Source organism: Erigeron canadensis, chromosome 7 (genome assembly GCF_010389155.1).
Source record: "Erigeron canadensis isolate Cc75 chromosome 7, C_canadensis_v1, whole genome shotgun sequence".
Taxonomy (NCBI): Eukaryota; Viridiplantae; Streptophyta; class Magnoliopsida; order Asterales; family Asteraceae; genus Erigeron; species Erigeron canadensis.
The window spans coordinates 6,890,558-6,902,993 of NC_057767.1; positions in this window are offsets into that span (position 1 = coordinate 6,890,558).

Here is a 12,436-nt window from a genome sequence, read left to right on the forward strand (position 1 = left end):
AAAATAGATACAAAATTTGAGAATAACATAGTACCCTTTATATGGTTCAATCTAAAAGGAAAATGAATGACCCATTGGTCCCGATGTTTTATAGAAATGAACAATTCATGGTTTATTTAAAAATAGATTGGGAAGAGAAAAATCGAATTCAATCATCATCGGTCAATTGTGGTCCTAGTTGCTAATTGAAATGCAGCACACTGTTATGAATGCATTATACGATATACTCAGATGCCCGCGTAATCCGACGTTGTACTGACAATGGCGGTGGGTCGCGACGGTATTGGCGGTGGTGGCAGTAGCGGTAACGACAGGTACTCGTGGTGGCAATGGTGGCGATTTGTGTAGTTTATAGATGTAAAATAGTTAGTGTAATTATTTTACAAGTTAAGAGTAGATGTGGTATTTCATTAAGGTATTATATGTATTTTAATTTGATGTTCTAGATGAGATATTTAAAGTAGTAAATAAAAGGGTGGGGCATTTTATAGTTATCAACTACTTAGTTAAATTATCGTTTTATAAAAAATACTGTAATTTGACCGGATATCATCCGTTGGCACATTTTTAAGCATATTGTCAAGCGTATAGATGAAAAATAGCAAAACCGTTCATTCAAGATGTAAAACTGAACTTGAACATTAACAATCTCAAACATATTGATAAAAATTTGAATTTGATTAATCTTATAAATGGAAATTACAAATAACTTTCACATAGCTAGAGAATCATCAAATGTCAGATCGACATTGAAGCCTATCCTTTATAATTGAATTGTTATTTCATCAAAATTACAATCATCTGATCAACGCGATTCCCTTTTGTCATCAAATGAATTATATCATCAACTACGATATAAGATTTTGTGAATGGGATTTCATAATTGAGTTTACATAACCGTAAAAGAGAATTGTGGGATTTATTAAATTAATTTTCTATTAATGTAATGGATGATTAGGAAATACGTACCATGATACCCTTAACTATATTGGTGGATAAGAGTTCATAAAGGTTTCTACTTTTCAGGTTCCTAATCTAACTTCACGGTGTGTATATATATATATTAGGTCTTTTACCCGTACGTTGTACGATTAATTAAAATATCATTAATGGAATATACATAAGAAAAATAATCTAGTTAGATGTGGATATTAATAAAAGTATTTTGTGTTAATTTATACAACCATATCATTAGTTGGCCCTTGTATTTCATATTATGGTTAGCAAAAAAACTGGTTAACAAAAACATTAAACAATATGCATTGAGTTTGGACTCGGCTACATAAATTATAAAGAACGATTACAACATATTTTTAGATAAAATATGTAACAACCATGGAACAATTATAACATACTTTTAAACAATATGTTTTATTGTATGTTTGTCAAAATGGTAAATATCACGCATCGAGTTTAATAAATTGTGAAGCACCAAAAAAGACAACCAATTACATACACAATAATCTAAAAGCAAACCAATACTTATTCTAGTAAAATTAAAAAATAGGTAAATAAAATATCTAACTGTAATGTAAACTATACATATGCAATCCAAAGTAGCTATCGGTAAAAATGTAAAGTGTCAAAAAATAAATTTTTACCTAAAATAAATAATTTTAAGATCTATATAATATTTGAAAATTAGGTAAGTCATAATTTTTATAAAAATATTAAAATAATTTAATTTAAAGAAAGGTAAATATTATAAAAAAAATAATATGAAGATGTCACATACGATAACATTTTATGTAGCAATGTTTTAAGATAGTTTGGAATTGAAGAGGATTTTAAAAGGCTAGGAATCCTACCGTTTACCCGCACGATATCCGGTAGTTTTAAATAATGAATATAAACGCTTTTGATATAATAATGGGTTTAATCAACGGATGTCAAACATACCGTTACTTTGGTATATGGTTGTCCATAACTTTTTTAATTGATATATATTCTTTAAAAACCTTTGTTTTATTGTTGTATAATCCCAACATAGTGTGGCGACTTCAGCCTCGTTTGCAGCCACAGATTGATGAAAGTGAGATTTTGCATTTGCAGCTTCATATATATGATGTTAGGATTAGAACATATATATTAGAAAAATCATGGCCAAATACATACCTTTTCTTGTTGCAATATGCGAATAACAAAATAAATAATAACACCATAAGACATAATTCTCTTGTGTGCATATAGACAAACATCCAAAATCACGATGTATACATGTGATACACCACCTAAATACATCATATTTAAAACCCCAGAAATGTTAAAATATAAATATATAGAATTCAAGATCTTAACAATAACATATATATAAAAAAATGTGATTCGTATTGAGATATAAATAATTAACGAATAACATCAAACTAAAACGCATAACCAAAATAGATCACTTATAATTAATGGAAATTGGAATGGGAAATAAAAAAGAAAAGTCATAGAAGATATTGAAAGGAGGAAAAAACCATGAAAAAAGCAGATTATATTTAGGCTTAATAAAAATAGGAGAAGGATTTGAAATTAAATAAAAATTGGGTTAGTAAAATAAAAGGCTTAGTTAATAAAGAAAAAAGATGAGAGAAGGTTTAGAAATAAAGAAAATCGCGATTTGCAAATCTCATGCCAAATCATAAATATATGTATTATTGCCTTATTGGATTAGAGGATCTAAAATTCGTATAGTATAATATAGATTAGTTTTATGGGATAATTTCATATATGCCATTGATAAGTCAAATAATATCATATTTGCCCAATTTAATTTTGAAATATCATATATGCCACTCTTATACGCTTAAATATCAAATATGCTATTCCTAATGCACTCAAATATCAAATATGCCATTGTTAAGTAAAAAAAAATCATATGTGCCGAAATACATTGTTATTAAATGTTATATATGTCGTCATTACTTTAAATTTATCATTAAATTTTAAATTCAAATTTATCTTCACTCTTTTAATTCATGAGTTTTCTTGCATCAAATGTCGTGGAGACGAATTAGTAAGCAAAAATATAAAAGCATCACATATCGTTGAGTCGCTTACAAACCATGATCGCAACACTTACTATGTACCATGAATTGAAATGAATAACGGATTTAAAAAGATCAATTAATACAATCATGTCGGTAACATTGAAATAAATTTACATGGTTCAGACAAAAATAATGGATTGAACTATAAAAATAAGAAAAAACACGTGAGTAACTGTGAATTTCAAAATTTTAGTTAATAATATTTTTTAAAAAATTATGTTTTATTTTGACTAAATTAATTTAATGGGGCATATCTGATATATTTCATTGACATATATGGTGTTTTTCAAATTTAATAATAGAATATATGATATTTAAAATTTTATCTGAGGATATTTAATTTTTTTTGTTTAACAACGGCACATTTGATAATTAGTAGATTGGAAATAACATCTATGATATTTTGTTACTCAACAATGGCATATTTGATTTATTGATAAATTAGAAATGACATATATGATATTTCAAAATTTAATTGGACAAATATGATATTTTGTAACTTACCAATGGCATATATGAAATTTTCCCTAGTTTTATTTCAATTTTTTTTATTATTATATACATAATAAATAAATTAAATATTGTCAAAAGTTTTACGAAGATGACATGTAAGATAAATCATATGTGACATTGTCTAAAGAGAGGTTAAATTAAGGTGCATGGTTTAAAAATCCTAAGATAACTATTCTTTTAATATATATATAGATATTTATGTGGCTATTAGAATCATTAATCTAATTAATAATCATCAATGACCTATTAACTTTAAATAACGAATAGTTAATAATTTGATGCATATAATTACCCTAACTTGTTTATTAGAATTATCTTTGTGTGTTATATATAGAGACCATTAGGAACTTAACACTATAGTAGAAAATTTAATGACCTTACTTTTGTCACCTAAATCCTATCATTAGAGCACACTTAAACAGGAACTCGACCTTCAACTGAGTTATGTCGTCCTTTTTAAACGGTTACCACATTAGATACACCTCTTAATCTAATATGTGCTTATTTTATACGATATGTGATCAATATTAGTTTAGGTATTGTTATTTACTCATATTATCTAATCTAGGTGTATTTAAGTATAATTTTTCTAACATATACGGAGTATTTATAAAAAAGTATCTAACTTTTTAAATTAATCAATAAAATACTAAACATTAAAAAGTAATGTCGTTTGTTTTGATAAACGTGTTAACAAAATTTGATATAACATAGTACTCTTTATATGGTTCATTCTTGTTCATCTAAAAAGAAAATGAATGACCCATTGGTCCCAATATTTTTTAGAAATGAACAATTCATGGTTTATTTAAAAATGGATTGGGATTGGGAAAAGAAAAATCGAATTCAATCATCATTGGTCCATTGTGGTCGTAGTTGCTAATTGAAATGCAACACATTGTTATGAATGCATTATACGGTATACTTAGATGCCCGCGTGATGCGACGTTGTACTGACAGTGGTGGTGATAGGTGGTGGTGGGGCGCGACAATGGTGGCAGGGGAAGTGGTGATGGTGGCGGCAATGATGGCAATTTGTGTAGTTTATTGATATAAAAGGGCTAGTGTAGTTATTTTAGAAGTTAAAAGTAGATGTTGTATTTCATCAAGGTATTATATTTATTTTAAGTTGATATTCAAGGTGAGATGTTTAAACTAGTGAATAAAAAAATGGAGCATTTTAAGGTTATTAACTACTTAGTTAAATTATCGTTTTATAAAAAATAGTGTCATTTGTCACAGATATCATACGTTGGCACATTTTCAAACATAATATCAAGCGTATAGATGAAAAGTAGCAAAACCGTTCATTCGAGATATAAAACTAAACTCGAACATTAACAATCTATATCATATTGATAAAATTTTGAATTTGATGAATCATATAAACGGAAATTGCAAATATCATTAAGATATCTACAAAATCATCAAATGACAGACATTGAAGCCTATCCATTATAATTGAATTGTATATTTCATCAATATTACAATCATCTGATAAACGCGATTCCATATTGTGATCAGATGAAATATATCATCAAGTATGATATCGGATTTGTGTGGGATTTCTTAACTGAATTTACGTAAGGGATTAATTAAATTTATTTTCTATTAATGTAATGGATGATTAGGAAAAATACCATAATACCCATCACTATATTTGTGGATAAGAGTTTATAAACGTTCCTACTTTTTCCAATTTTCTAATCTAACTTCACTATATATATATATATATATACAAGGTTTTTTACCCGCACAATGTACGGATATTAAATTTATTTTTTTAAAAGTTTTAATATTGACATTGAAATCAGTAATATATATAATGTTCAACATTTAAATACCAAAAAAAAAAATTAAACTTAGTTGAACATATTTAGAAACCTAATGGTGTTGTGCTACTTGAATAGTGAAAATTAGTTTAAATGAGATTGACAGTATCTTGTGGCTGCATATTTGCTCTAAATATCGTATTTGATCAGGAATAATTGTAATTATAACCCATGTTTTTATTAAAACAATTGCTACCCGTGAAAGAAATGAACCCGCATAACCCGTAACTTCAATGAATCAAATTGTGATATCATTATCTAGTTAGAAATATTTAAATTCCTATAATGAAACAATTTTGATAATATACAATTTGATTAAATGAATCCAAGATCAAAAAAGTTAAATAAAGAATATTGTCTTTACAGGGGAAAAAAAAGATATATAGAAAATTTAAACTCATATTTAAGTTTATACGGTTTTAGTTTTCCCTTTTGCATATGGGATTTGTTTCTTAAATATAAGGGATTTGGTTTCTTAAGTTATATATAAATATCTTTTCTATTTAATATTTAATGGATAAAGATTGTCAAAAAAAATGTGATAATGACACATAAAATAAAAACCTATGTGACAAAATTTAAAAATAGCTTTATATTGAGGAGAGATTTAAAAGGTTAGGATTACTATTGTTTTAATATATATATATATATATTGGTTAGGTTTAATTTGAAAAATTTTCAAAGGTTCTCGCAAAAAAAAATGGTTCTCAAAATAACTTTTCACTATAATGTGATCATAGCAATATTCGTGTACATGTAATCAAGAATCCAAATCTCCACATAATTGTATAACGGATGATAATTCATGCTCCACACAATTATAAACTTCAAAATTACACATAAATTATTTAGAAAACTATCAAAAAACAATTTTTATGTAAAGAACAATCATCAGTTGGGCTTGATTTGAAAAGTTTTTAAAGGTTCTCACAAAAAAAAAGGTTCTCAAAATAACTTTACCACATATATATATATATATATATATATATATATAGGGGTGGGTTATTTGAGTACAAGGGGAAAAAAAGGTACAAAAAGTACACATGTAAGCTAAATTACTTCATTCTTCTCCGGAGAGACTGTCGCCACCAACCACCAACATGATCCTCCGACGAGATTTACACATGTGTAAGTTAACTTTCCGACGAGAATCAGGTTCGTTTTCGGGTAGATACGGTACGGGCCAGAGGCCCTTATCCGTTCTAAACTGATTGTCAAGGGACGCATATGAGAATCGTATGGATTTGATGGGCGGCGATCCAAGAGATGGTGACGGTTTGCTATGGTACGGGCGAAGCCCTTGCTGCCGGTGTCGACACCGTGGTTGGGGTGGCCGGAATTGATGGTGGCTAGTGGTCGTTGTCTCGCGAAGGAAAAAACCTAGAAATTTTAAACCCTAAAATGCTAAAAAAAAGTTGTACTTACACATGTATAAGTCTCACCAAAGATGGTCGTCGTCGCCGGAGGATCATGGTGATGGTCGGAGATGATCATGGTGGTGGTGGTCGGAAATGGAAGGAAGAAGAAGGAAGTAAGTTAACTTACACAAAAGTACATGTACTCAATATATATATATATATATATATATATATATATGTATAGGAAAAGGTTCATGTGAGAACCATTTTCAGTTGGAAGAACCATAAGAACTTTTATATTATAACTTGATGTTCATATGTGAATGATATATGAGAACATATTCGTTCACATATGAACTATTAAGTTATACTTATAATTATCTATGTTCATATGTGAATAGTTCTCAAATGAACCTTACCCTATGTAAAAAAAAGGAATGGGGGGAACCCTAGCCCCAGTACCACAATTGAATACCCATCCACCCACCCCGTATGAACCATATGATGCCGGTAAAATACCTCAATCCTAATCCCTACATGATCTAGGCACCCCGAAGGATGTAACCCGTGTATTTAAACTTCACATATGAGTCTAGGTTTCATTGGTAACGGGTACCTTAAAGAATTTTTTTTTTGTGCCCAGAGGGGATTGAACCTAAGACCTTAAGGTCACAAAGTGTTTGCCTTACCACTAGGCTAATTCATTGTTGGTAACCATACCCTATGTATGTATGTATGTATGTATGTATGTGTGTGTGTATATATATATATACGTGTGTGTGTATGTGTGTGGCTATTGGAATTTTTTTATCTAATTAATAACCATCAATGACCTTATTAACCTTAAATAACTAGATCTATACCCGGTCGTTGACCGGGTTAAACAAATACTTATATATTTTATAGTTTACGAAAACTTTATTTGAGTTAGTTCATCATTATTAGAATAGAAATAAAATGAAACAAATAATTAGATTCAAGAGATTATATATACATAAAAAATAGAATTAAAGAAAAAAATTATCGCTTACGTGACGAAATTTGGATCAAAAAACATTGCATGGTCCTAATAACATGATACATTATACAAGATTAGATATTGAGCTAAGAGTTTACAAATGAGTTATGTGTATGAAACCATGAATATTATTTTTGTAATCAGTTGCATATAAAATGTTTTCAATACCATAACATTATAAAGCTATCAATACTTGATCTAACTCAAAATCCAACTTATCAAAAACAACTAACTCAAAAATAACTCATATGATTTACCATCCTGCTAACTCATTTGATTCGAAACAACTCATTTGACTAACTTAACTAAAACCAATCAATTTAACCTTTCATCTCTTTTAACCTAAAAACTACCAATTTGACCATGACCTAAAATCAACCCACTTGAAAGCATTAACATGTAAGTCATTTGAGCCCAAAGGAGCCTATCTGATCTGTCAACCCTCCAACCCATTAATTAATCAAGTCGACTCAAGGCTACCTTAATTAACCCGTATAGATCCAGGTTCTAAATTGAAATTTATAATGGGTCGAGTTAGGGTTCGAGCTTTTCTTTATATTAATTCCCCAACTCTACCAAGGTTGTCATGCCAACCCGCCAATCCAAAAATCCTAATTATTACCGACGAACTCTACCTAAAACCATAACATTTCACTGCCAACTTGGCAACCTACTTGACCTAAAAAACAACTCATTTGACTCACTTGATTTAAAACCAACCTACTTAAATGCATTAACATTAAGCCTACTTGAATGAAACCATTTTATTTGACAAGTCAACCCGTCAACCCATGTATTAATCAGGGGGTCGCTGGATTGAGTTTTTTACCATGAAACTTTTAATGGATTGGGTTTGGGCCAAAGATTCTCAACCCACCAATTACACCTAAGTCTACCTGATTGACAACATTGCTATAAAGCATATAAGCCGGTCTTAAATTATTAAATTTGAAGGATAATAATTCTACCACATTACCCCTATCCTTACCAATGGGTCGTATTTAGGTAATTTCAAATTCGAACCCGATTAAAATTCTCACTCCCAAACCTGGACCTGAAGCCGCTAAATTCCGACTTATTGGGTATTGGGGCCAAAAATAATCGGGGATTCTTTAACTTTATTTTTGTTTTTTTTGAAAACCTTTTACTTACTATATATATTTATCTGGTTTTTCTTAAATTTTTTACTTAATTTAATCGGGGATTCGTTATTTTATTTATGTTTTTGAAATTCTTTTTGCCTTACACCCATTTGATATTGAATGAAAAAAAGGTAAAAGGGTGAAAACCCTCAGTTCTCATGTATAGTTTAGTACCTAGAATGTACATCCATAAAACTCATGTCTAGTGTCTTACAATTCTCACACATAAATCACAAGATGTAGTTTCTCCACTTACTTTTGACAAATTTCAAACATATAACATTCCATGCCGCTGTCAATTTTTTATTCTGTTTTTAGCTTCTAGGATTTGTTCTTATTATTAGTTTATTACTTTTTTTTCGAGAACATTTTATCATTAACTTTGATATGAGTATTTAGTTATGAATCAAATCCAATTATTGTATCTTTGAATTTATTACATACTATAATAAAGGAGTATCATGTGAACAATATTTTTATTGTCTTTATCTGCATTTTAAATATAAATAAGAGATTTAGCAAATATGAAACAAAGAACCGACTTGGTAGAGTGGTTAGTGTCTATGCCCGGAGGTCACGGGTTCAAACCCCCCCCCCCTTTTTTTAGTTTGTATTTAATAATAAATATCGACACTTTGGCCCCCTTTTTTTTCTTTTTACTTTTTTGTCCCTCCTGTTTCTTTTTTATTATTTTAACCCCCTAACTTTATATATTTATGGTTTTTTAAAACTTTTCTAATATTTTGTTTTTTATACTTTTATTACATTTAACATTTTTTTTATAACTTTTTAAAATATTATATATTTTGGTATGTACTATTTTTTTGTTTCTTTTTAAAAAATTTTTTTGTTGCATTATATATCATTCGTACTTTTTTAAACATTTGGTTTTTATTATTTTTTCAAATGTAACATTTTTTTATATAACTTTTTCATTTGGTTTTCGTATTCTTTTTTGTCTTTTTGGTTTTCTTCTTTATCTTTTTTCTTTAGTATATTCTTTTTGTATTTTTTTAACATTTGGTTTTCAATATTTTTTATCGCTCATAAATTTGTGGTTTTTTTACCCTACCAATAAACATAAACGCTTCAAAACCTTACGTCGCCCATTGGGCGACATGTAATTCCTAGTTTACAATAAAGCTGACAAAACCATTTGGCCTATGACACTTATGGTCCTCGTAAATTAGCATAAGTACCTTTTTGATATACTGTAAATATGAGTATCATGTTACCATAAATATAGAAGTATATAAAATGGTTAAGGTATTGGTAGGGTAACCATCATATTTAATGAGTTGTGATCCATTGGTAATGTATTGGATCTTGAAAAATTTTACCAGGTTTTGAATCTTACTTTTTACATTTGTAGGAGTGAATTATTAAGGGAGGGAAGGGTTCGAGAGTCCTGAATTTCATCCTAGGTGTACGTGATGTCTCAAATGCTAACTACTAACTACTAACAAATAACTCGTTGTTCAAATATATATATATATATATGGAAAAAGTGAGTATGAGGTTGTTACCCATCTAAGCTTAGATGGGGAACCCCTCACATACAAATATTTTATTATTTGTTTGAATTTAGAACAAATACATGGTCCCCCCATGATTTTCATGATTATAAAAACCAAATGTGAGTGATTCCCCATCTATTAGATGGGGCACAACCCCATACTCACTTCCCTATATATATATATATATATATTCCACCTCACACTCCATCGGTCCTTTAATACAATCACTATCTTTTTTTAACATATACAATCACTATCCCTTCCATTTTTATTCCTTTCTTTTATTATTATTACATTGTATCATACTACTAATAGTGTTGATTTTTATCATAAATTGTTAAAACGTAAGACCATTATATTCAGGAAAAAAAAAACATGTATGAGGCTTTTAGGGGGTTTTGAATTAGGAGCTTCAAAATCCTAAGTTTTTAAAAAATAACTCTTTTAAAGAAGATAGACTTGTTTCGATGTGCATTTGAGATTAAAAGTCTCAGCTCGAAAAAGCTCCTAAAAGCCCCTAAAATGTCTTTAAAATAAAACATTGTGTAAGAATGGTTGAAATAGAAGCTCTAGCTCCTAGCCACATCTTCAAGCTTTAGCTCCAAACTCCTAGCTACAGTCCTAGCTTGAATCTTTTCTACCAAACATACCCTAAAACTTAGTTAAAGTCTTAAAAGTTTATGTTTTCTATCTATACACTAAAAAACATCATAAATATTAATGAAATCCTATATACAATATCTACGTTAGAATGTTATGCATTTGTTAAAACACCCCAGACATGCTGGAACGTCTTTCTCATAAGCTTTTGTTACCTCCACCTATCATTAGAACATTCTTAAAAAGTTATTAACTAACTTCACGTAAAAAAAAAACACTAACATAAATAAGGATTGTTGACAACAAAAATTGGTATATAATATCAATGTATGCATGTAAATGTCCAGACAACTTCAGGAAATACAATTCTTGTCACTACAACATTTGTCAAACTTTAAAAGGCAAGATTTCTAATGTAATGGTATAATAATAGTTACATTAAATATCAAAAAAGATTTACCATAGTTAGATATCATAGTTGACTTTCAATTTAGATGGTGGAGATTGATTTGTAGGTTTATTTTTAATGGCTTAGATCAAAAGTAATCTTATTTTTTTCTTTTTGTAGTGGTAACCATATATATATATAATGAATAGTTAAATATTTGATGGAGATAATTACCCTAAATTGTTTTTAGGATTTTTTTTGTGTTTGATATATATGTAGAGATCATTAACAGCTTAACATTATAATAGAAATTTGGTGGCCTTACCTTGATCATCTAAATCCCATGATTAGAGCACACCCTAAATTGGAATTAACCCGACTCTCAACCTAGACATATCGTTCTTCTTAAGCGGTTACTAGATTATCATATACACTTCATAATCTAGATTTTAATGGTTTAGAAACTATTATTTATCATCAAACGGCAAACAAGGAACCCTATCCATTATAATTAAATTGTATATTTCATCATGTTAGAATCATCTTATTCGTAATCCATCTTGTCATCAGATGAAATTTATCGTCGAGTATGATATGGAAAAATAAATGTATCTTGCCTAATCCGATTGAATTATGGGATTTCGTAATTGGGATTACATAACTGAATTCACGTAACCGCAAGAGAAAATTGTGGGATTTATAAAATTATTTTTCTATTAATGTAATGGATGATTAGAAAAATACCATATCATTGGTAGAAAATAGTTCATAAAGGTTCCTAATTTTTTGAGTTTCCTAATCTACTTTTTTTTCTTTTTAACTTTTCAATATATATATATATATGGTCATTAGAGTTATTTATCTAATTAATAGTGATCAATGGTCTTATTAAACCTTAAATAAGGGATAGTTAATTATTTGATGGACATAATTACCTTAACTTGTTTATTAGGATTTGTTTTATGTCCGCTATATATAGAGACCATTAGAACCTTAATACTATAATAAAAATCTAGTGGCTTTACCTTTGTCA